Genomic DNA, 25,038 nt, shown 5'->3' on the forward strand with positions numbered 1-25,038 from the left:
AATTTTTAAGGGGTGCAAGGATGGTTTCTAATTTTGATTCATTCCTTTCTGAGTCTGCCCTTTTAGAAGATATGTTCATCAGGAGAGATTATCCTGAGGGTTTTGAACAAGAAATTAAAAGAGAAGTGGTGACCAAGAAAAGGTTGGGGATTTATTCCCCCATCCTTGCTGAAAACATATATAACCCCAATTTAATTCCTAATAGTTCATCCACTATGGAAAGTAGGGGGACAACTGATATCTATGAATCTACTAATTTTAGATTGTCCTTTATAACCTGATTTCCCATGGATTACCAACAGATTCAAGAGATTTTGTTTAAAAATTGGGGTGTTTTGACAAGAGATGGGGAGATTAGACCCAAAATCAACAACAAACCTATCATAGTTTGGAAAAGGGGTTTAAATATCAAGAGCTTGGTGAAGAAGCCCATTATAGAACAAGGTGACACAAAACTTAGACATATGTACCAATGTGGTAGATGTCACCACTGTAAATTCATTAATGTGGGGGAATTATTTGAAATTAATGGGTTCACCCTTAGGAGAAAATGAAATTATAATTGTGACAGTCTTGGAGTTGTTTATGCAGTGCTATGTCAGGTATGTCCTGCCTTTTATATAGGCAACACCGAGCGGCTGTTGAAGCATCGCATCTACGAGTATAACTATGATATTTGGGGAAAGAAAACTACCGATGCACTTTATAGACATATTTTGGAATTCCCTGATCACCACTTCATGTTTATTGTAATTGAACAAGTGAAAAAGAATGTAAGAGGTGGGCCCTGGCAACTGATTTTAGAGAATTGTGAATTGTATTGGATTTTTACGCCTGGATGCTGTAGGGTTTCCAGGCTTAAATGAAATAGCGTCCATAGGGTGTGTAGTGAAAATGAAAGCGCAACTTAGATAATCTAGTCAAGTTAATTATGGTTATATATTTATACATTTTTAAAGACTTTATATGTAAATATATATTTTTACAACTGCTTTTTTATATATAAAATTATTTTCATTTCTTTGGTTATGATCTGGTAATTTTAATATATGTATTTAATATATGTATTTAATGTTGTGATGGTGGAGTTTATATATTTGAATAGTAAGATGGCTTTTCACTTCTATCATTGGTCTTAGTTAATTGAGTGGGGGTCATGTGACATTGCATAGGTTTATATGTGCTTACTTTTGTCTGGGATTTTATCTGAAGAAGTCTCGTACCTTACTTGATGAAAGCGCTTATGGTTCAGTAAACTTTGGTGGACCTGTTCCTGCTTTCTTGCCTTCATGTTGTGCAGTTAACATGTCTGTGGCTACTCAGTTAACAATTTATTATTCCATGGATAAAAGTCCAAAGGGGAATATTCCAGGATGACTATCTGCTACTGCTGCTATTCTGCCTTGCCCTTAATCCATTATTCTGCCTACTTAACAGCTTAGACCATGGCTATAATTTGACTCCTAGAAAACAACAAAGTGCAAAGACTTCTCCTCTTCTCTTTGTCGATGATTTAAAACTGTATAGCTCATCAGATGAGGAACTGAAAGCACAACTGCAAGTTGTCAAAACTTTTTCAGATGATATAAGAATGTCATCTGGTCTTGATAAATGTGCAAAAGCAACCTTTAAAGCAGGAAAACTGCAGCACCAAGAAAACATCAGTTTAGGACAAGAATGTGATATAAAAGAACTTGAGCAAGAGGGAGTGTATAAATATTTGGGAATTTATGAAGGATCAAGAATAAAATATGAACAAATGCGAATAAAACTTAGTAAGGAGTACTTTAGAAGACTTAAATTAATCATGAAAACAGCATTGACATCTGGGAACAAAATCCAAGCTATAAACAGATTTGCTCTTCCTGTCCTAACTTACAGTTTTGGAGTGATTGATTGGCCCCAAAACATGCTGAATAGATTAGACAGGAAAACAAGAAGGATGCTCTGTGCTCACTGAATGATTTATAAAAATCAGTGCATACCAAGATTATATATTCTCCGATCTAAAGGAGGGATGGTCCTCCTTGAAATTGATTACATGTATAGATCTGCAATTGTGGGACTCCACACATATCTGCTGACCTCACAAGACCCAAACATAGTAAAAGTTTTGAAACATGAGGAGAATAAATCTAAGATGACTTCCCTGCTTAGGCTAGCAGAGGCATATCTGCATCGAGCAGGAATGGAAATCAAACCACAAGTACATAAAAATCAGGCAGCAAATGAATGTTCTAAAAAACAAAAAGAAAGACTGTAAGGTGAAGGACTAGATGAGAAGGCAAAAAATGTTTAAAAAGCATAAATATAGTTGCAAGTTTAGAAAACTTCTGGACGAACCTCATGTTGCTCAGGAATTAATGCAGAAATGGTTAAAGAGAGGCAAATTTAAACCAAGAGATGAAAAGTTAATATTGGCAGCCCAAGATAGTGGGTTACATACACGTTGGTTTACAAAGTCCATTGAACATGTGGGAGAAACAAACAAATGTAGGTTTTGTAAAACAGAATTGGAAATATTTGCACACCCCATTGCTGGTTGCAACATACTAATAGCAGAAGGACTGTATGCTGAAAGACATAATAAGATGGTGATACTGTTGCCCTGGGAATTGTGCAAACATTATGTTATTGAAGTGGCTAAAAACACTGGAAATATGATCCACAAAGCATCATAGAAAATGATGAAGTCTACATGACATGGAATCATCCATTACCAACAGTTCAAAAGATAGATACTAGAAAACCAGATATTGTAGTCCAGGAAAAGAAGACAAAAGTAGCACTGATCATTGAAATTGCCACACCTAGTGACTACAGTGTCCTGCGTACACAGAGACACAAAGTCATAAAATATCAGGATTTGCAGGCAGAAGCAAAATCAATGTGGAAGAAAGATAGCCAATAGTAGTAGGAGCAATGGGTCTTATAAAAAAAGAGTCTACAATCATATTTAGATATGTTACCACTACATGTAACTTGGTATGAATTGCCGTAGGAGTCATTACTGGGCACATTGTGGGTGCTGCGAAGAGCACTAATGGCTGATATCAAAGACTGAAACAATACTAATTTCATGAACTTTAATCATACTTTGATTTAGGAATGTGTCCATTCCCATCACGGTATTAGAAACTCCAAAAATTTGGAGAAATTTAAAAGTAGAGAGAGATACAGCTAGATATAAATATAGATTATATATAGATATATAGATATAGATAGATATGTATATGTAGCTTAGAGTAGCCAGATAATCAGCATATTGTTGTGTGTGTGTGTGTCTTCATGAGTGTGTCTTATGAGGGTGGGGAAGTGAGAGGTGGTGTTTGGACTCCTAAGCAGATGTTTCTGGTGGATATGTCTGGTGGTATACTGTACTGTACTGTATTATGAAATTCAGGCCTACATAATCATGTTTTCATTATATTACATAATGTTGCAGTAGACAAGTAGCCATAACATGAGAATAGCACAGTACTGCCTGAGAGACTTCTTGCAGCATTGGATGATGAGTCAGATGCAGAGTCACAGAAGGAACTAACTGCAGTGGTACCTCATCCAAGGCTGTGATAGGCACAGTGCACTGCAGAACTTGGAAAAAGGCAACATCTGCTCAAGAGGTATGGACCAGGATAGAGTAAACATAGACTGAAACTGATACATGCATTATCAGACCCAGAATATGCATAAGAGCACATTGCCTGACCATGCTGTGCATCACACATTACATTTCCCACACTGGATAGAGGGCAGACAGGGCATAGGTGATGTGTGACACAGTGACAGGTGACGCAATGCTATCATATGCTTTAAGGTCATGCATGGCAGATGTGGTAGTCACTCAGGCAGGTAACATATTATGTGGAATTAGGGATGACAGCCACCAGTGGTGAAGTGGAGGCACCATATTACAATCTTTGGCCACATGTACCATGTGGTCCTGCAGTTTCAGGGCTGGCCTTCTTCTGCAAGAGAGATGGTGGAGCATGCACAGAAACACAGATGTGGTATCCTATATTGGGAGCCAATAGATGGATGGAAACCTCAATGTAGACGATGGCCTTGGATAAGACGGATACTTAGTTCACCAACAGGGGGATATAGACACTGTAAAACTGCAAGAAATGGAGTGGAGAGCTTAGGGAAGTGACTCAGGGATAGAGTCTGAAGTTTTTCAACAGCCACAACCACGATGACAGCTGCAGCCAGGTCTGTTTTCTCTTTGGCCAATGTTGACAGGGATGCAGTCTTTGGACCAGTATGGGTCATCTGTGTATGTCCAACCTGTGGCTATCCTTCCTCACATCCAGACTCTTCAATGGCCATAGCTGGAATAGCCTGCAAAAGCACAGCCAAGGGCAGCTCACAGTTGTCTCAGAAACACATAAATGGATGCCATGTTGGCTACCAATGGCATGAGTAGCACTTATTGATTGGCAACATTTCAGCAAGAGTGAAGACGATAGATCTGAGGTTGAGCCAGGTGGGAAAATAAGTTACATTAGAAAAGCTGGTGGTGGAATGCAATGGTCCAGTGAGTTATCAAAAGAAAGCAGGATTGTAGAAAGTGGTAGGATATAGAAAGGGGAGACAAGTTTATGAAAGAATACTGGTTGGCTAACAAAGATGTTAAGGGAAGATCTGCAATTTCAAAGAAGAAGGTATTAGAGAATCTCTGCCAGCTTCTGAAAGTGACTCAAGTGTTGACAAAGGGAAACATTATTCGGATGAAAGGCAGCAACTGAAAAACAGAAGATAGCTACAAGACACCATTCATAAGGAGTGCCGGCAACAGTCTGTTCACCAGTCCAGAAGGCACTGAGGATTATTTCACGAAGCTTCTGAATGAAGAAAGCCCCACAGATGCTGTACTACTGCATTCACATCATACAATAAAAGAGAAAAAAAAGACCCAACCATAGATGAAGAAGAAGAAGAAGAAGTAAAATGAAAAATATGGAAAGAGAAGTTATGGAAAACAGTAGACTCAGATGAACTCACAACAAATGTGATCAACATGGTGGATGCATTCTTTCATTTTGTTTTAGCTATCACTAACATCAGATCCCTCAGATTCCTCCATAGCTCCTTCATATACCTGGGGGAACCTTAAACTATCCCTTTGCCAAGCAGATCCTATCCCACCAGATTAAAGGACCTCTAAGTCATCATGACCTATGCAATCCCCTGCACACAGGAGAGAAGGGCTGGAGCAAGGATAGTCAGCTGTCTTTTCTGTATGCGCAATGTTCCACCTCCACATGGAGAGGTCAGTGTCTAGCTGCTTAGACAATGGGTAGTAATTTGCATGCATGCCCTGACTCAAGCACTGTGCAGCCATGAATGCTCTATCCTTCCACCCCTCAGCATTGTGTCATCTCTTTCAGTTATGTGATCTGTGATATCTCACTTAGTCACTATTGGGCAGCCACAACTGTTCCAAGCTACCTGCCACTCAACCCTTCATCATCTCTCTGAGCTCTGGCCTTTGCCAGCACTCCATTACAGATATGCAGACACATCCCCCATCCATTGAATAGACAGGCATGAGCTAGCACTATCACTCACCTGAGCAGGTAATTGAAGTCTGGTCATCTGAGTCATAGTCTGGGCATTATTCCTCTATGCCACCAGTCTAGCTTAAGATGCTATATTAGCAAAGAAATAGCTCCTGAGGGTACTTATCAGAGTTCAGAGAGACAGAGGGAGAGGCCTATGCCAGTTGGCCAGAGAATAATCATTCTACTACCAGTGTACAAGAACAAAGGAGATGCAAATGTAGGCCATACAGAGGCATCAGACTTCTGATATACTGCATCAAACTACTGCAGAAGATGAATGAAAGGCAAACACACAGAGCAATAGAAAGTAAGATTAGAGATGAGGAGTTTGGATTCAGATCAGGATGCAGTACAACTGATTCAATCCTTGCAATGAGACAAATAGTGAAAAACAAGCCAGAGATGATGAAAGATTCCAAACAAGAATTCCTAGACATATAGAATATGCATATAACAATGTTACAAGGAGCCAGATTTGGGCAACACCAACTAACACTCATTTCACATATGGTGTGTGCATGTACATTGGAAGCAATGCTACTGATAGGTGCCATGTATGCTGGTGAGTCTTCTGTAGCCCAAATGGGACTCACACTTGAAGGATGACCAGCACCAAACCTATTTACTGTATACTAGAAGTCTTGAGTTTCTTTGTTTCATTATTTCATATATGGTACATGTGTGAAGTCCCTCCAGCGTTAGCACTAATGACAGGACCACTGTGTCACCTTACTGTATAAAGTGGATGTTACCATCATCATCAGCCAAAGGTAACATGCTGACATCATAGGTTAACAGGTTCATAAGTGTATACTAGGCTAATGACCACTGGGGCTTTATAAGCCTAGCCTTACAATCCAAATGTATGCCATGAGTGATTGTGCCCTAGAGGTTATTTTAAGTGGTGTATGTTAGTTATAGCATGATTTAACAGCTACCTCTGTCCATTAAAATCAGACCAGGGCTGAATTTCTTATTTCCAAATCACTGGTCCAGGTTGTTCTTGAGTAGGGTGAGAGAACAGCTCTGCTTTTCATGGATAGGGATTCTATGAGATATGTTACCTTTCACTACATGTCCTAGTCAAGTCACAAGCAAAGCTTAAATCCTTAGATTTGGTAGTTCTATGTTCATTTAGTGGATATACAAAAGGTCCATTAGAGTGGGGTCCAAGAATGCCTTGTATGTCAGGTATAAATCACCTGTCAATAGTCTGTAGAAAATGGGGTATAAAGAATAGTACCTTGAGGCTATCTGCACAGGACATCGTGTTTATGCCGTGTATTCTTCTTGTGAGTAACTTCAATGGGGATTCCAGTTTTGCATGTGACTGAGAAGGTACATACAGAAAGGGATATTATACTCAATGATGGATGGATGCCATTGAGCACCCTATTCAACCACAACCTAAGTACAGACTTCATTCCAACAGAGTGGAGAACTGCCATTCTCATCTCCTTGCACAAAGGTGGTGCCACTACTGATCCTGGAAACTATTGTCCCATTAGCTTGACAAGTCTGATCTGTAAAGCCATAGAGTGTATTATTATAGATCTCATAAACAAGGAAATAGGCAATCTCCAAGCACTTGACCCCACCTAGTTTGGATTTGTCAAGGGAAGATCTTGCATGTTGAACCTGGTTGACTTCTTTGAGACTGTCACCAAGGCCCTGGGTGAGGGAAAATCAATGCATACAGCTTACCTTGACTTGGAACACACGGGATGTCTGTCGAACCAAATAACTCAAATGAAAACAACAGGTCCCGTCACATGAAGCAGTCAATAAAGGTAGCCACTCACAGTGTGACTACCAAGTAATACGAAAGAATCCACAAGTAGGAAAATAGAAAAGTTCTTTATTGCACAAAAACACACCGATTTAGCACTTTCTTTTCCAAACAGGAAACTTCATCAGAATCTATTACATCACATCCCTACTTGTTTAAATAGTTAGCCTCTGTTTTTCATTGGATAAACACCCAAATGCTTTAAATTTAAAATTCACATGAATTCCATATATACATTCCATATACACAATATAATAAATACAATTTCTATATAAAACTACTATAAAAATGCTGTATTACTTAAACATATCTATTATTTACACCTAAATATCAAAAAATGTATGTATAAATACATAAATAAATTACGCTTTGTATTTAATGAAAATATACGGCCTCCTATCTACCTCCTTCATATTGCAACATTGTTTATACAAAACTACTTCCCTCACTTGGCTAAGGCCTTTGACACGATCCCCCACTTTGGCATCATTGAAAGGCTAGCACAGCTTGGCATAAATCCCTGTCTCATCAGGTGGGTGGCCAACTGGCTCACCGACAGGACCCTCAAAATCAAAATAGGTGCCTTCACTTCCGATAGCAGACCTGTCACTAGTGGAGTTCCTCAGGGATATGTCCTGGGACCCCTACTGTTTGGCATTTACTTCTCAGAGGTCCAGGCAAATACAAAAGAACTGTGGCTGACCAAGTTTGCAGACAACTGTAAGTTGAGTGCAGTCATTGACTACCCAAATGATGTCTCACAGCAACTAATGACTGGTGCCAAAGTCATGACCTCAAGCTAAATGTAAAAAAATGCATCATCATACCATTCAGTAAAAACATGTCCCTTACTGATTACCACATCAGCTGCTACCCCCTATGCACACAACCTGTGGCGAGTGACCTGGGCACTCAGGTTGATAACAACTTCAACTGCACATTCAACCATCATGTAGCAGCAGTGGTCAGAAAAGACTTTTACTTGGTTCATCTCATAAGTAAAGGGATTGCATCCAAAAAAAGTAGGTTATTACCTCTCTATACTACTCCATCATTAGACCAATAATTGAGTATAATGCCCCATTTGGTATGTACCTCTCCAAACACCTGCACTAACTGGAAAGGTCACTGAAATACCTCACAAAGAGAATCCATGGCCTCCAACACCTGTCCTATGTGGACAGACTCAAATCACTATCACTCTATTCGGTATTGTACAGATTGCTCAGGGGTGATCTGTGTCTCACCTACAAAGCAATTTCGGACCCTGCCCTACTAGAGATGCCCCATATCCGTAAGTCTATCCTCTCATGCATTTCCCACATGAAAGGCCTGAATCTAATATGTAGCATCAACAAAACCTGCTGGAGAGGCAAGTTTGTCTCCCAGAGGCTGCCCCATCTCTGGAATAGACTTCCCATACATGTCACACAGAGTACCTCACTGACCCTCTTCAAGCGTAACTTTGATGAGTGGATGGGAAACCACAAATTTATCCCAGGGGTTCCACCTCTGGCCTTCACTGACAGGGGCAACAGGTACTAACTGAGGTTTCTTTCTGGGGATAAACTCTTGTCTAGGATTGTAAGGGCCCCAGGGCCATTAACCTAGTAACCTCCTATGATCCTTTGATCCTATGATGCTGAGTACGGTGGCACAGAGACTTCCCTGTAGCAAGATCCCAGTTGAATGACATAGAATGATTTTCTTACAACCTTAGATATATGTTGCTCGAAAGCCAGGTTACTATCTACATGATTTACCAAACCCCTGACTGCTGTGTCTACTTTTTAGGAGTGTTTTATCAATTATGTAGTTTCCCTGGGTGGCTGACTTCACAAAAACACTATTATGCATTTTCTGGGATTGAGTTTTAAGCTGTGGCTTTGGCATCAGTCATTTGTCTGTGTTAGACTTTCCTGTAAGATTTTAGCATCTTGTGGAGTTTCTATGATTGTTCCTAGCTTGCAATCATGTGCAAATTTAACACTGGCCTTGACTTTTGAAAAACTAGATGCCAAAGAGGAGCAGACCCAGTACAGAGTCCTGGGAGACTTCACTGATGACCCTTTTGTAGAGGTGGTGTCTCCATTCCTAACTTCCTGCGTCCTGTCTGTGAGTCAGATGGCTATCCAGTGAGTGACATATTGTTTTTTGCCTAATTCTATAAGTTTGTTTACAATGCCTAAGTGGAGAATTGTATCAAATAGCTCAGCTAGGTCAAGGTAGGCAGTATGCACCATTTTTCCCTCATTCAGTGCCTTGGTGACCTTTGCAAAAAAGTCCATCAGATTCAGTAGGCATTACCTATCTTTGGCAAAACCAAACTGTTTTGGGTCCAGTGTTTCCTATGATATTGTTAATCATTTCCATAATAATACTTTCCATGGCTTTGCATATGAGACTAGTCAAACTATTGGGTCTGTAGTACTCAGGATCTGTTGATGATCCACCTTTGTGAAGAAGGATGATCATTGTAGTCTTCCACTCATGCGACACAAAGCCAGTGTGGAGGCTATGGCAGAATAGTGACAGCAGTGGTCCTGATAGGTCATATTTCAGGCTATTTTGGAGACATCCTGGGATATTGTTGGGGATCTTCAAAGCTACATTCTTTGCCTTACAGATTGCATCAAAGACATGCTGCCTACTGATATTTACAGGGATTATGTTAGATATGATTTCCTTGGGAGTGATTGGGAGTGGGGGTTATAGTTGGAGATTAATTTGTTGGCCAGAAGATTTGCTATATCTTACAGTTCCATGAACATGTCTCTAATTGCCAACAGTTTTACACACTATTGTGTGCAACCTTTGAGGTTTCAGACATAGCTGAAGAAGACTTTGTGGTTGTCCTTGGCCTGGGACACTATCTTTACTTCAAAATTTGCTTTATTGGACTTAATTAGTCTGTTCAGTTGTCTATTCAGTTTGATGAGAAAGTTTTTGTATTTTCTAGGTACTACATTTCCTAATTTTAGCTATGATTTTCTTCTTTTGTTGTACAGCCTGTTTAATTTTGGATTCCATTAGAGTGGTTTGTTTTTTAAGTTATTTTTGAGCTTACTTTTGGTAAGCATAGCAGTCTCTTTGAAATGACTGATATGGCTGCCCAGAGCTTCTGTGAATAGTTCTGTATAGGCTACTGTGTTATTTGGGTTTGGAGGGGCTTGAAATGTTGATAGGTTATCACTTAAACGATAGTTTATCTTTAAGTAATTTTTAACTGTTACAGGGTTTGTTAGGGGTCACAGACAGACAGAGTACTGGGGGGAGGCATTCTTAAATGTTTTAAGTACTAGGTCCAATATGATTGCACCTCTAGTAGGCATATGCACTAACTGGTCCAGGGTGTTTGTGATTACAAAGTCTGAGAGTCTCAGTGTCTGCAAATTTGGGGTTGTGTAGGATTCCCATTAATAAAGGGATAATTAAAGCCCCTAGTGAGTATGGTATTTGGTTGAATGGTCAGTGTCTCCAGTATGTCGAAGTATGAGCTATAGGTCTCATGGGTGGGGTGACCTATAGCTTGCTAGTATATGATATGGGACTTTGTCTATGAAAATCTGGATGTAGAAGAACTCCAGTGTGTCATCCTGTTTAAACAACCTAGAGGTATGCTTATTACTGATGTGATCGAGACACCTCCACTTTTAGTCCCTGTCTATGCAGTTGATAGTCTAAATGTGTGGAAGGCACTGAAAACTTGCACTCCTAGCATACTCTCTGTGTCTTTAAACCATGTCTTGGTAACTGCACTGATGTCCACATCCTCCAAGATGAGGAGAGCTTGAAGGGAGAAAATCTTGTTTAGATGCATTGCATTGAGCAGTAAGTAACACCTTTGAACTTCCATGGGAAGATTTTGCTATGTGTGAAGGTTTGTTAATGTGGCATTCCCTAAAAAGGTTTTGTAGAGGAGGACAATATTTTAGACAATATTTAAAGCCTGTAGTGGATAGGTGTAAACCCTCCTTAGCAAAGCAGCATGTTTTGTTAATGATATCATCCCATGCAGGCAAATATTGTATGCCCCTAGAATAACAACAAAAACTAAGGTAATTTCTAAAGTCAATCATCTTCTGTTCATATTGTGGCATTATCCTTGGTAAAGGTAGAATGCTGCTCAAAGCTAGGCACATACCAGCCTATGGCACAGTCAGAGAACTCCATAATGTTTTTCTTCATACAGTGTAATGGAGGTATATCTCTGGTCATTTACACGTACATGGACTGTGACTAAATAATACTGGCAACTGTGGTGCAATAACTAGAGTGTATGTGTAACTAGGCAGCCTGGTGAGAAGGGCATCAGCATGTTGTACACTAGAGTCCACTATGACTAGAATTCTGGGTAGCGTACTGCCTTACCTTTTGGCTTGGTAGTTGAGACTCCACTTGTTGTGGCTGTATGTGCAGTGTTAGGTGGTGTTTCTGTTAAGTGCTTTCAGGTTTGCTGAAGACAATGTTTGCAGGTGGAATCTCTGGGACGTCTTTGGAGTTTGGGAATATTGCATTTAAGTACCTCAGCATAAGAAAGTCTGTGAGTGGAGTGCATACTATGTGTAGTGGGTGTAGCATGTATGTGTTGCTGACAACCAGGTAGTTATTCTGAGTTTTTGTATGCAAGGGTTTTGCCTCCAGAGACATTGTGTGTATAAATCTCTCTCACATTTGTTTCTGTAAGGATTAAATGGCTATCAGTGAACATTAGACAATGTTTACATTGTGTCAATGTACCCATATCCATCAAACTGTCTGCAGAAAAGCTGGGAAAGTGCATATCCATGGTGTTAGGTACTTTATTGGGTAAGCTGCAAGGATGCAGTGCACGGGGGCTGGTGGTAACAGTGGCTGACTACTGGTGCTTTTGGGGATAGAGCTGCTCTATGCTACTCACTGTGCAAAGTAGTTGCTCTACACTCACCAAGTTATTGTTACAGTTTTAGAGGTGGTCTCATAGGGAGAACTGGGTTTTCAGATGACTGTGTCAATACAGAGTATCACTAAACCCCACTGCATGATGAACAACAATGTAGAAACACTACAACATTATATTATAGACACTTAAAAGCACAGTAAACTGACTTTTGAGTTATCTGGCTAATAACATTACTACACTTACAGCTTTCTGATATGTGTCTCAATTCAGATAGGCCAGACCACCACCTACTGCCAATAGTTGGACTTTCCCAGTCCTATTAATGAAAAACACAAAAAAGATTGTTTGAGAGTGTTATCCTACCACAAAACAACTTAAATAAATTACCTGGACAAGTAAATTTCAAGTATTAGGGACCTTTAGATAATTTAAAGTGCAAAATCAGTAATTAAAACAAAAATAAAGCAGTAGCACTCTAAAATAGTTAATTGAAGTGCAAAATAATACAATTAATTTCTTTTCAGCCAAAGATGGAGCAGGATTAATTCAGGATCTTCTCAGAGTGTGGTAAAGGTGCCAAGCAGATGAGAGCTCTATGAAAATCAGTAGGAGACAATATGAGGTTTACTAAAGAGCAGTACTGGTTTGCTGGGTGAGCACTCAGTATTATAGGATCTATGGAAAACAGTGGGTGGAAAGAGTACTTAAAGAACTCACACAACAGATTATAGCAATGAAAGAGGGGAGGAAAGGATTTTGGAAGTTAGATTACCATAAGGGGTGGAGGCCAGAGACACAAAGTCAAGCTGTATGAAGCTAATAGATACACCCACTTTTGGAGCTCTAGTTCTATAGAGTTATAGGTCAATGACTCCAGGTAGGTTACAATTTCAGAAACTTTAGTTTAATGTCTCAGTGGGGGGTGAGGCAGACACAAAGCAGAAGGGTACAGAAAGGCACTGGAATACAAATTTAAGCAGGTAAATGCTAAGTACAATATAAGACTCTATCAGCAAACTGGAATATAAATAACTGTAAAAGCATCAAAGCACCAATCCTGGAGCATTATATGCAATACTCTTACTACTGTGATTCTCTCACACTCTAAGGCAGCAGACTAAGTAGAAATTTAAATGAGAAATGGGCCTAGAAAAGGAAATAATAAAAACACGTATTAATTTCAAGCAAAGGGGGTATGATGAAAATGCTATTTTAGATGCCCTTCATAATAGGTTCATAGGTTCACAGATACAGGCTTATTTCATAATAGGTCTTTAATAAATAAGATAAATAATAATAGAGAATGTAATACTGTGCAGGAGTGTAGAAAAGTCTATTTTGTTACTGTATATAATATCTTAAGTGATAAAATCATTGATGCCATTAGATATTATTGGCCCTACTTAATTAATATGGAAGGAGTAAAAATCTTTGTAGAACTGTAAATATCTCTTTCAAGAGAAGTAGAAATATCAAAGACATGGTGGTACACAATGGATTTGTTTCTCCTGGTGAAAAATTAAATCTGCATGTTTTGGAATGTGGCACCTTCCCTTGTGGAAGGTGTTCAGTTTGCTCCAACATTACCAAATGATTTGAAAAAAAACAAATGGTGTAAAATTCTGTTCCACTTCTGCTTTTTCATGTATAACTAAATCAGTGGTATATTCTTTGTCTTGCCCCTGTAACTTTTTTTATATAGGGGAGACTAAAAGAATATTCAAGTTACGGTTGCAAGAAGATATTAGAGACATAAAAAACAATAATGCTCTGAGCCCTATAGCTTTACATTTTTTTACTTGTCATAACAGTGACTTTTCACTGTTAAAAGCCTGTATTTTGGAACATATATCAGAAACAGATGAAGTGTTAATGAAAAGGAAATTATTGTTTAAAGAGACTTTATATATTTTAAAATTTAATATCTCCAGCAGGTCTAAATAGTGAATGTAATTATTTCTTTAAAATGTATATATGATTATTTTAATTGATGGTTTATTAATTAGATTGATTAATTGTATTTAAGTGAATATATATGTGTGTGCATATATATATATATATATATATATATATATATATATATATATATATATATATATATATATATATATATATATATATATATATATATATATATATATATATATATATATATATATATATATGGATGGATGGATGGTGTGGCATATTTTGTAACTCCAGGAAGGCTGTGCCGAGGCGCCAGAGTGTTATTCAATTTAATACAAGACTGATGACATCTTTTTTGCTGGCTTTGTAGTCTGGTGTGTTTAACACTTGTTTGGTGGTTTCTTATAAGTAGAAATTTACCAGTATTACTGTTTATGGAAAAAATGCAGGAATAGATGACTAAATGAAACTCAGTCTGGAAGTAGGTCATAGTTCTGCCACAGCTGTGAATAAAACTACAAGATTAAGGCCCTAAGCATGATTCAAAATACAACAGCTAGCTTTTACAAGTAATTCTACTTATGGAGATTGAAGTGCAGTGAAACACAGTCTTCCCACAACTGTAAATGAAGCTACAAGACTAATGTCCCAGAACAGACAATAAATGCAAACCTATTACTGTTTTTTTTAAATATTTTAGATAACTTTTTTGCACTTAACTTTTTTTTTATCACCACACAGATCACTATAAGTGCAACTTAAAATATTTAAGCAGAATTAAAATAAAAGCTTTTTTTCCTTTCCTTTTTGATAGAAAAACTTGTTTCTCACAATTCAGGGCTTTCTACTCTCTGAGTCATAAAGGTGCTGTCCTGCTTTGCTGGGCCCTTCACCGTCAGAAGCAGTACTGAAACTCTCTCCCCTGAACCAATGGCACAGATACTGGTACATGGCAGTTATGTGAATAGCACATGGGCACTTAAATACCTTGTTATGCAGATTGTTGTAATCACAGATATGATATTCCGAAAATACTCAAAAGGTGTTGCTGAATGTGTCCTTCTTGCAGGTATGTCAGTGTAGTGCGTGGATTTTTACCTGCTGCTACTAACCTGGTGCATTCCCTTACAAACACTAATGTGTATGAGGGTCCATTCACCTTCCCTACACTGGAATACCAGAGTCTCTTCCAACATCGTGAGTCACCTCTTTGTTGTTGCTGTACCTCTTCTGGTGGGCCTGTCCCAGCTGGTGCTCTGTGTCTTGGTCTTGGTATGTAGTATCATATCATTGGCCTTTCTTTACCTGTATTAGTAGTATCCTATTATTGCCACTCTCAGCACTGATGTTTTGTACTACTCCTTGCCATATCTAATCCCAGACTCTGTGTGTTTAAGTTTGTCCAAGATATGCATATGTATGCCATGCCTGAATACAGCTTGTACTAATATTGTTTTCCTGGTGGGTGAACTTTTCCAGTCACTTTACTGCCACTCACAGCACTGATGTCTTATACTACTCCTTGCCATATCTAATCCCAGACTCTGATGTGTGTTTAACTTTGTCCAAGATATGCATATGCATGCCATGCCTGAATATAGCTTGCACTAATATTTTGTTTTCCTGGTGGGTGAACTTTTCCAGTCACTGTCTGACTGCTGGACCCAAGAATAGACATGTGAGTGATGTGTGACAAGTGTGAGTGATGTGTGACAAGTGTGAGTGATGAGTGAGAGTGTCTATCTCTGGATGACCCATGGGTATCTTCAGTTCTACCCTTCCTCCTTTTGTGGCCATGTATCTATCTACTGTCACGATATGGCTATTCCCACCCTGTGCTATACCAACAGCAGCAATGAGCATGTAATCACTAGTGATCTTCCTGCATCTCTATGCCAATGGCTAGAGTGTTGTAAATATCCTGTGCCTCAACCCACAATACACTGAATACATTGAAATAGCCATGTAATAACCTATATACAGGAGCCATTGTGTCCTGCATAGCATATCTTTAGCACTGTTTACATAGGTTCATAGGTTCATAGGTAGGTACTAGGCTATCAGCCCTGGGCCTATACAAGCCCAGCCAAAAAGGTACCCTGGCTTTTGCCACCCAAGAAAATTATTTTCCTGTGCCACTGTCGAGCAGAGCCACAGAGGTGATCCCCGGGGTAAATTTCCTATTTCCCATCCAATCATCAAGATTTTTCTTGAAGAGTGCTAATGAGGAGCTTTGTTTGATATAGATAGGTAGTTTCTTCCAGAGTATGGGAAGTCTCTGGGACAGGAATCTATCCCTCCGGCATGTTCTGTTTATTGTGGTGACAAGGTTTAGGTCCCTAGAGCATGTAGCTCGGAGGGATTGGGATTTCTTTAAGTGGATCATGTCCAACAGCTCTGGGTTTGACATAGCTTTGTATGTTAGGCAGAGATCACTTCTGAGTAGGCCATATGTGATGGAGTAGAGCTGGAGTTTTTTGAGACGGTCAGCGTAGGGCATCTGTTTGAGGCTGGTAATCCTCTTTGTGAGGTATTTCTGCTGCCTTTCCAGTTGTTGGAGATGTCTTGTGAGGTACATACCAAAAGGGGTGTGTACTCTATAATGGGTCTAATGAGTGATGAGTAGAGGGGAACAATGACCTCTTTTTTCTGGATGAGAAACCTTTTGTGATGAGGTGTGCCACATAGAAGGATTTCCTGACTACTGCGGCGATGTGATTATCAAAGGAGAGACTACTGTCCACCTGTGTGCCAAGGTCTCTTATCACACTTTCGGTGTTAAGTATACTACCGCCTATGTTGTAGTTCATGGGTATAGAGTTTTTACCAAAGGGGATGACAATGCACTTTTTGGCATTGAGCTTGAGGCCATGGCTTTGACACCAGGCATCTGTCTCAGTGAGGCCCTTTTGTAGGATGTCCACATCGTTAGGAGTTTTGATTATGGCTCCTAGTCTGCAGTCATCTGCGAACTTCATTAGCCAAAGACCTTCTGTGTTAGCCTGGACTTCAGAGAAGTAGATACCAAACAGGAGAGGACCCAGCACTGAATCCTGTGGTACTCCACTTGTCACTGGTCTGAAGTCGGATTTGGAGTCTGCTACTTTCACAGTGTGGGTTCTGTCAGTGAGCCAGTTGGCAACACATCTTGTGACATAGGGATTTATACCTAGTTTAGTGAGTTTATCTATAATTCCAGAGTGGGAGATGGTGTCAAATGCCTTGGCAAGATCTAGATAGGCTGTGTGAACCACCTTACCCTTGTCTATGGCTTTGGTGACTGCTTCAAAGAAGTCTATCAGGTTGAGGAGACATGATCTGCCTTTTACAAACCCAAACTAGGTGGGATCCAGAGTTTGGAGATTACCAATGTCTTTGTTTATAAGTTCCATGATGATACGTTCCATGGCCTTGCAGACCAGGCTCATCAGGCTAATGGGGCGGTAGTTCCCGGGGTCCGTGGTGGCTCCTCCCTTGTGGAGTGGGATAACCGTTGCTGTGCACCATTCAGCAGGCACAAAGCCTGAGGTGAGGCTATGATTGAACATGGTACTTAGGTGGGGTGTCAGTTCGTTCTGTAGTTCATGTAGAACGCAGCCTGGGATGTTGTCTGGTCCCATGGATGCTGTGCTCTTGGCTTTGGAGAGTGTGGTTTTTACCTGTGCAGCCGTGATTACAGGAACTTTGCATTCTTCCGGTATAGAGATGGGCTCTTTAGGGGGTGAGAGGGGGTAAAGTTAGCACTGAACCTATCTGCCAAGATGTTGGCAATATCAGTTGGGTCTGTATATTTAGTGCCATTGTGCTGTAACTCAGAGCAGATCTGACTGCTGCCATTCAAATTCTTGACATAGCTATAGAATGCTTTGTGGTTGTCTTTAGAATCAGTGGCGATTTTGTTTTCATAACTAGCTTTGGAGGATTTTATCAGGGATCGCAGCTTCTTACTGAGGCTGACCAGGGAGCTCCTCCACTCGTGGGATTTTACTCTCTTTTGCAAGAGTTTCTTCCTTGTACAGTTTGTTTATGGCAGGGGACAACCAGATTGGCTTCCTTTTTTTGGAGGATAGTGTCTCGGTTCTGTTTGGGATAGCAGGATCCATGCACTCATGTAAGTCCTTATAAAGTGCAATTGTGTAGGATTCAGTAGTCATAACTGTATTGTCCATCTGCATGGGTGTCATGAAGTTCACCACTTCTGTCTTAAGAAGCATGAAGTTGGCTTTGGAGAAATTTTTTATTATGGTTTCCTTAATGGGGGGTAGAGGCAGGATGTGGATATCTAGGGTAATTAGCTTATGGTCGGATTGGACCAATGAGGAGTTGACTTCAGGTGTGGAACACCGGTCACTCATATTGGTAATGACTAGATCTAGGATATTGTTGCCCCTGGTGGGGGTGTGGATAAGTTGATCCAGGGCATTGGAGTTTATGAATTCCAGAAAGCGTTGAGCGAAGGAGTTGGTGCATGAGTAGTTTTCCCAGTTAATGGTGGGGTAGTTGAAATCACCCATTATTATGGTGTTTGGTTGAACCCTAATATTTTCCAGTATATCAAGAAAAGAGGACTGGGAATCCTGGTCATGGTGGGTGATCTGTAGCAAGCTACAATTTGGATTGCAGTTTTGCCCAGAGTTAGTTGCACTTGGATAACCTCGGCTGCATTATGCTGAGCAACTAGCCTGGAGGTGTGGATATCCTTAATGAATATGGATACACCTCCACCTTTGGTGTTCCGGTCCAGGTTACATGGCCGAAAAGTGTGGTATGAGTTATAGCCTGGAAGTGCAGGGGTGGTCTCTGGAGCCTTGAACCAGGTCTCAGTCACTGCACACATATCGATGTTCTCCATTTTAAGGAGTGCCTTGAGTGAGTGCATTTTGAGATTTAGACTTCTGGCATTGAGTAGCATCACCCTCAGTTTTTGCTTGCCTGTTCCGGTTATGGTGGTGAATTTGTCATTTGAATCTTGCCTAAAAAAGGCACTATAGGGGCGGCAAGAACCTTAGCCAGTATCTGGAATCCCAGGGGTGACAGGTGCAGGCCATCTCTGGCAAAGCATTGTGGTCTGTCGACCATGTCATCCTAGGCAGACAGATACTGGATCCCTTTAGAATGGCACCAGAAGCTTAGCCAATTGTTGAAGTCAATCATTTTGTCCTTGTACTGCGGCATCATTCTGGGTGACGGCAGAATGCTACTCAGGGCTAGGGTCATAACCAGGGGTGTAGCCAGGATTTTCAAATTTGTACTCGTATCTCCCAGACTGCTGCCGCCTCAACAAGCCACACCCACATTAACACTGCTGACCAAGCTACGCCCCTTCACACTGCTGATCTCTGAACAGATCACTGGCAAGTCTATGCCAGGGTAGCACTTACTTACATGAAGAAGCAGCGTAAACATTTAATTCCAAAGGTACTTCCTTAAGTCAAAAAACAAAATACCTTTCTATTTACACTAGGGTAGATCAATCAGTTTGCCCCCCCCCCAGATTACTCTTCTTCCCCTTGCAGCTCCTAACCCTTGTAGTGGCTCATTAGAGCTCCAGTAGTGCTGCTGACTAAAGGACTAGCAGGCTCTAGGCAGCACATGCTCCACAGTGTTGTGGTATGTAGGTAAAACATTTAGTGCTCTCCCTAGGTAACACCCAAGCTACAAGTCACAACTACCTCCCTTCCACCCTCATGGGTCACATGGCAATGGCTATTCACCCCTATGGCCTGCACTCATACTAAAACTTTTGGAATAGTAAACCTTACATTCTTCCCCTCAATAATTCTCAGGAGATACCCTCGACCATAACTCTTCTGGCTATCATTAGCAAACAAGTCTTCAATGCACTCTCCAAGGCAAAGAATACTACTTCAATGGGCCCTGATAATATCCTGGGATACCTCTTGGAAAGCATGAAATATGAGCTATCAAACGCTCCAAAATCATTGTTCAGCATTAGCTTCCTATCGGGTTTCATGCTTAGTGAATGGAGGACTGCAACAGTCAGTCTTCAGCACAAGGTTTGTCCTTCAACTGACCTGGATAACTACAGACCATAAGTCTGACTAGTCTTGTATGGAAGGCCATGGAAAGAATTATCATGGATATTTTAAATAAAGACACAAAGAACCTGTTTTCTTATTTACTTCTACAATGATTACAGATATTGAACTAAAATAACACAAACACTGACAGCCATTTGCTAAACAAACAATACGGTCTCACAATGAAAACAGACTTAGCATGAGCAGTAAACCTCTTTGCCCTTGAAACTCACATTCATTGCAACGACATGAAAACCCACATTAAAAGAAAATACATTTAGCCAGTGGAGGATTAAGTTTACCTTTGAGCCGTTTTCAAAATATAGGGCCATGCACATGTGTTCTTTGATTCACCTTCCTGATTTATTAAATGACATTCCTTGTATAATACAGCACCATTTGGTAGAATGGTGTTTGAAATTTGTAGTTATGAACATTCTTCTACTAAGTAATGAAACAAAATATATGAACCAATAATGACAAACTACCCACTTCAGAAAATTTCAACCATAAAAGGCCACTAAAACTTTTGTCATTACAATCCACCAATATTACTCAATAAGCACAATCTATACAGAAGTAAAAAAATGATGCGGATAATTTTGCATTAAAGAGATCTGTAACTAATAAAGAGGTTGCTACTGGCAAACAACTTCACATTTAGATATTTCATCTACAAATTCAGTGCCTGTTGCCCTTGAAGTATAAATTGCCTATGCATCATTAAAAAAAATGGTAAGATGGTAATATTGCAATAGGGAATGACTGACACCTACCTATATATTTATATTTCACACCTAATTGTTGCACTCATATGCATGAAGCACTGCAGTGGTTTCAGACTTTAACACAATATCAGCATTCAAACTTTGTTTTTCCGTATATAACTCTAACTTAATACAATACTCTGCTTTTGTGTCATATTGGACTAAATGACAATTGTTATAAAAAAAACTATGTACAATGCATGGAAATGAAAAACTTTTGCTATGGGTTGTTTTCTTTTACAAGTGCACTTAAGTCCTTTCTACAATGTAAGAATTTAATAATGAAACAACAAAAAGACAGGAAGAAAAGTAGGGATCTAACTACAATTGCATCTCCCAACAGATTACTAAACAGCCCCCCCCCCCATTCTGTACTCTCCCACTGCTCAACAACACAAACATCCCCACTCTGTACTCTCCCACTGCTCAAAACATCCCACACTCTTTCTCCAACACTACATATTTTTACAAACTAATACACAAACTGCAAAAAAAAAAAAGGCATGAATACTTAATGACAGTTTCCTAATTCCTCCAAAACTGTCTTCTACCAAGATGTGTTTTTATGGCATATGACAAAATTATTGCTAACAATCTTCTATTACTCAACATAAATTTTCTGTAGTCATGGTTTTAAGAACCAGTTCTCACAACAATCCAATCTTTTTTTCCCAAAACAAGTAATTATGCACAATAAGGATTACTACAACTCGTCATAGTAACAAACAATGACATACCTCTAATTTTTCATTGAAATCTTCTGCGTATGAAACAAACCTACTGTCAGTGTCACATGTGTAAAACCAGGTACACAGTCTCACTTCAGAAGGCTCTTCCTCCCAATAAACAGCATGTCTCATTTGATCATACAAATAAACATCATAACGTCCTCCGTCTATATTCACTACCACATTTTCTTGATCAGGTTGGACAGAATTGAATGAATAAAGTATTTACACTAGCAGCATGATGATATAGACACATAAAACACACGCACACACGCACACACACAGTTTACTTACCTTCTCTCTCAACGGAACAACTGTTTTAAATTGCGCGCAAGATAAAAAGTTATTTGAAAAAAAAAATTACGCGCGAGAGGGCTAAATAGCTAATGCGTGTTAGCATGCGTGCGACACGTGAATGGCTTTCCTTAAAGGAGAAGACACCACTTAAGCGGTTTCACCTGGATCCTAGTTCCTGCCTTCTGCTACCCCACCACACAAACACTGTACTGAAGTGTGTACAGTGCGTACGCCTCCCGACGTCCCTGGTCATAACTGCCTGGGCTACATGATTGCAGAGCTCTTCCATGTCTCTTTTCATGTAGTCCAGGGAGGTATGTCTCAGGTCGTTCACACCAACATGGACAATAACAGAGTCATATTTGTACTTGTTGTGGAGTGACCTCAGTGCGTGGGTTATGTGGCGGATCCTGGCACCCGACATAAGTCAAAAGTGTGACCCCATGTGGGCTTGTACTTTCCATGCCCCTGTTGAACCCCTGAATAGACATGTATCTTTCTTGTTCTTGCTTTGTGCTTTCTGCCAAGGATAGTCCTCCCGCCATGATGAAAACATGTACCTGTCACACCTATGTGCTATAGTCCCTGCCATGGTGAGTCACACCAAGTAGATATGTACCTGTCATGCCCCTATGCTATATTACATGAGCTATATATACTTGTTCTGTCCTTGTGGTTGCTATCCACTATAGTGCTCAATGTAGTTCAGACATATACAATACTACGCATCTTTTCTTCTTTTGCTATGGTTATATGAAAGTTTGTTTTCTCAACTGGTTTTATTTCCTGAGTTGTTTATATTTATGGATTCTCCCACAATACGATGACCACGTTTTTTCTGCACTAAAATGATCCTCATAACAAGAAAACTATGCTGATGAGAAAAATGTAATGATTATCTCTGAACGTTATTGTGCTATCACACGTAAGCAGCTCTAGCATGTATGTCCCTGCTCATCCCAGGCAATTTTTTTCCCACTTTTTACTGGAAAGGCTTACCCAGACTCTGCCATAGACTGTTGTCAGAGCAAAGTTAGTTTGCTTTTCTAATATTGTTTTATTGCCTTCTATTTTGTATACTGCCGTGCATTTTTTAATTGCATTTAATTTTTTTCTGCTTTCAAAGGTATATTTCAACTAGGAAAGTGATCAGAACTGTCTCTTGTGAGTCGTACATAAATTAAATTAATTGTCTCTCTAGTTGTCCACCCCTAATTTTAATTTGATCACATATTTCTTTCCTTCTCCTATTTCACTGTCTATTGTCAGTCAGCACGATTTTGTGAAGTTACTCCTCTTCAGCTATTTAAATGTATTGGCCATGGCCATCCCACTGTATTCCATAGAGCCAGAATACAGTGCCAACCCCCTTTCAGTACACCTTGCACTTTTAAAATTAATAGGTCTCCCCTTAGACTGCTATAACTTGAGTTACTTCTTCTTTCATATCTAACTGCTTAATGCACACTGCATCTCTTAAGATATTAATTAATTTGTTCCATCTTACCTTTAAAATCGGCAATATCTGGTTCAAGGCCACTTCACATTCTACCTCTCAGTAGTCATCTTGGGATTAATAACTATTTTGCTCCTGGTGAGAGAAGGAACACAGGGACATTATTTCTTTCAGACTGCACATCACCAGCAAGTCTGATTACTGCTTCATAAGCACCAGCTTGGGATTTGTACTTATGTTTTGTTCCAGGTGAGAGCGTGAGTAGAGAGCACTGAGTCCTGACTGCCTCTGATTAGGCAATGAATGCCTGTGTGGGTTGCTGATTGGTCTGGTTGCTATCAAGGAATCTGCCAGAAAAAGGCTACAACAAGCCTACAGATCCTTGCATCACCTGGGACAAGACTGTTGATCACCAAAGAGCCTGTGGCCTGCTTCTTATCTTGGGATTGGTGCTACTGTTTTGCCTCTAGTGAGAGAAGAAACAAAAGGGCATGTATGCCAGCAGTGTGAAGATGGGGTGAAACCAGCACTAATGGTAGCTATGTAGCAGAAAGCAATGGATGAAGACAGAATGGTTTACACTGCCTAGCTTGACTTGGCTAAGGCATTGCACACAATAACTCACTCAGGAATTGCTATTATACTCAAGAGATTAGGTACAAACCCTTATGGCACCCAGTGACTGTTAGGTGGCTCAAAGAGAGGAACCAGGAAGTTAAACTTGGGGAATCCACATTTACAAAGAGGCCAGTCACAAGCAGAGTCCCTCAGGGATGGATCCTGGGGCTATTCCTTTTTGCCATTTACTTCTTTGAAGTCAAGACCAATGTCAAGGCCCTCTGGATGTTTAAATTTGCAGATAATTGCAAAATAGGAGCAGTCATAATCTCCTGTACTGGCACTAATGTTCTCCTGGAAGGACTGGCAGACAAACTACTTATGTCAGAGCTACAAAATGCCAAGAAATACATAATAGTATCCTTTGGGAAGTCATTCACACCCCTGGTAACTATCATATCGACAACACATGCCCAGGAGTCGACCCAGTAGTCAGGGACATGGGGACACATGTAGACAGTATTTAGTCTTTAACCATCACGTCTACAGTAGTGAGGAAATCATTCTATGTTGTGCAACTTACAAAGAAGGGTATGGCATCTAGCTTCAAGGAGGCCATTGTTGTACTATTTTCAGCATTCATCAGACCTATCATTGAGTACAATGCACCCTTTGGTATGTACCTAATAAAGCACATCCGCCTACTGGAATGTACACAGAGGTTCTTCCCAAAAAGAGGACAGGACAGACGTAACATGTTCTGTGCAGACCACCTCAAAGCCCTATTGCTGTATTCTGTATCCTACAGGCTGTTGATTGGTGATCTATGCCTGGCATACAAGGCATTGTCAGACCCCACCCTGATGGACTTCCTGCATATCTGCAAAACAAGCAGCACCAGAACTACCAATTCTAAAGACTTAACCTTTCCTGTGATATACCAGCTGGAGTCATGTATGTAACCCGGAGATTACCCCTTCTCTGGAACAAGCTCCCCATACATGTGAAGCAGACCTCCTCCCAAACCCAGTTCAAGTGTAACTTGCAC

This window comes from Protopterus annectens, chromosome 1.part1 (genome assembly GCF_019279795.1).
Source record: "Protopterus annectens isolate FY-2018-M chromosome 1.part1, PAN1.0, whole genome shotgun sequence".
In the NCBI taxonomy this organism is placed as follows: domain Eukaryota; kingdom Metazoa; phylum Chordata; order Ceratodontiformes; family Protopteridae; genus Protopterus; species Protopterus annectens.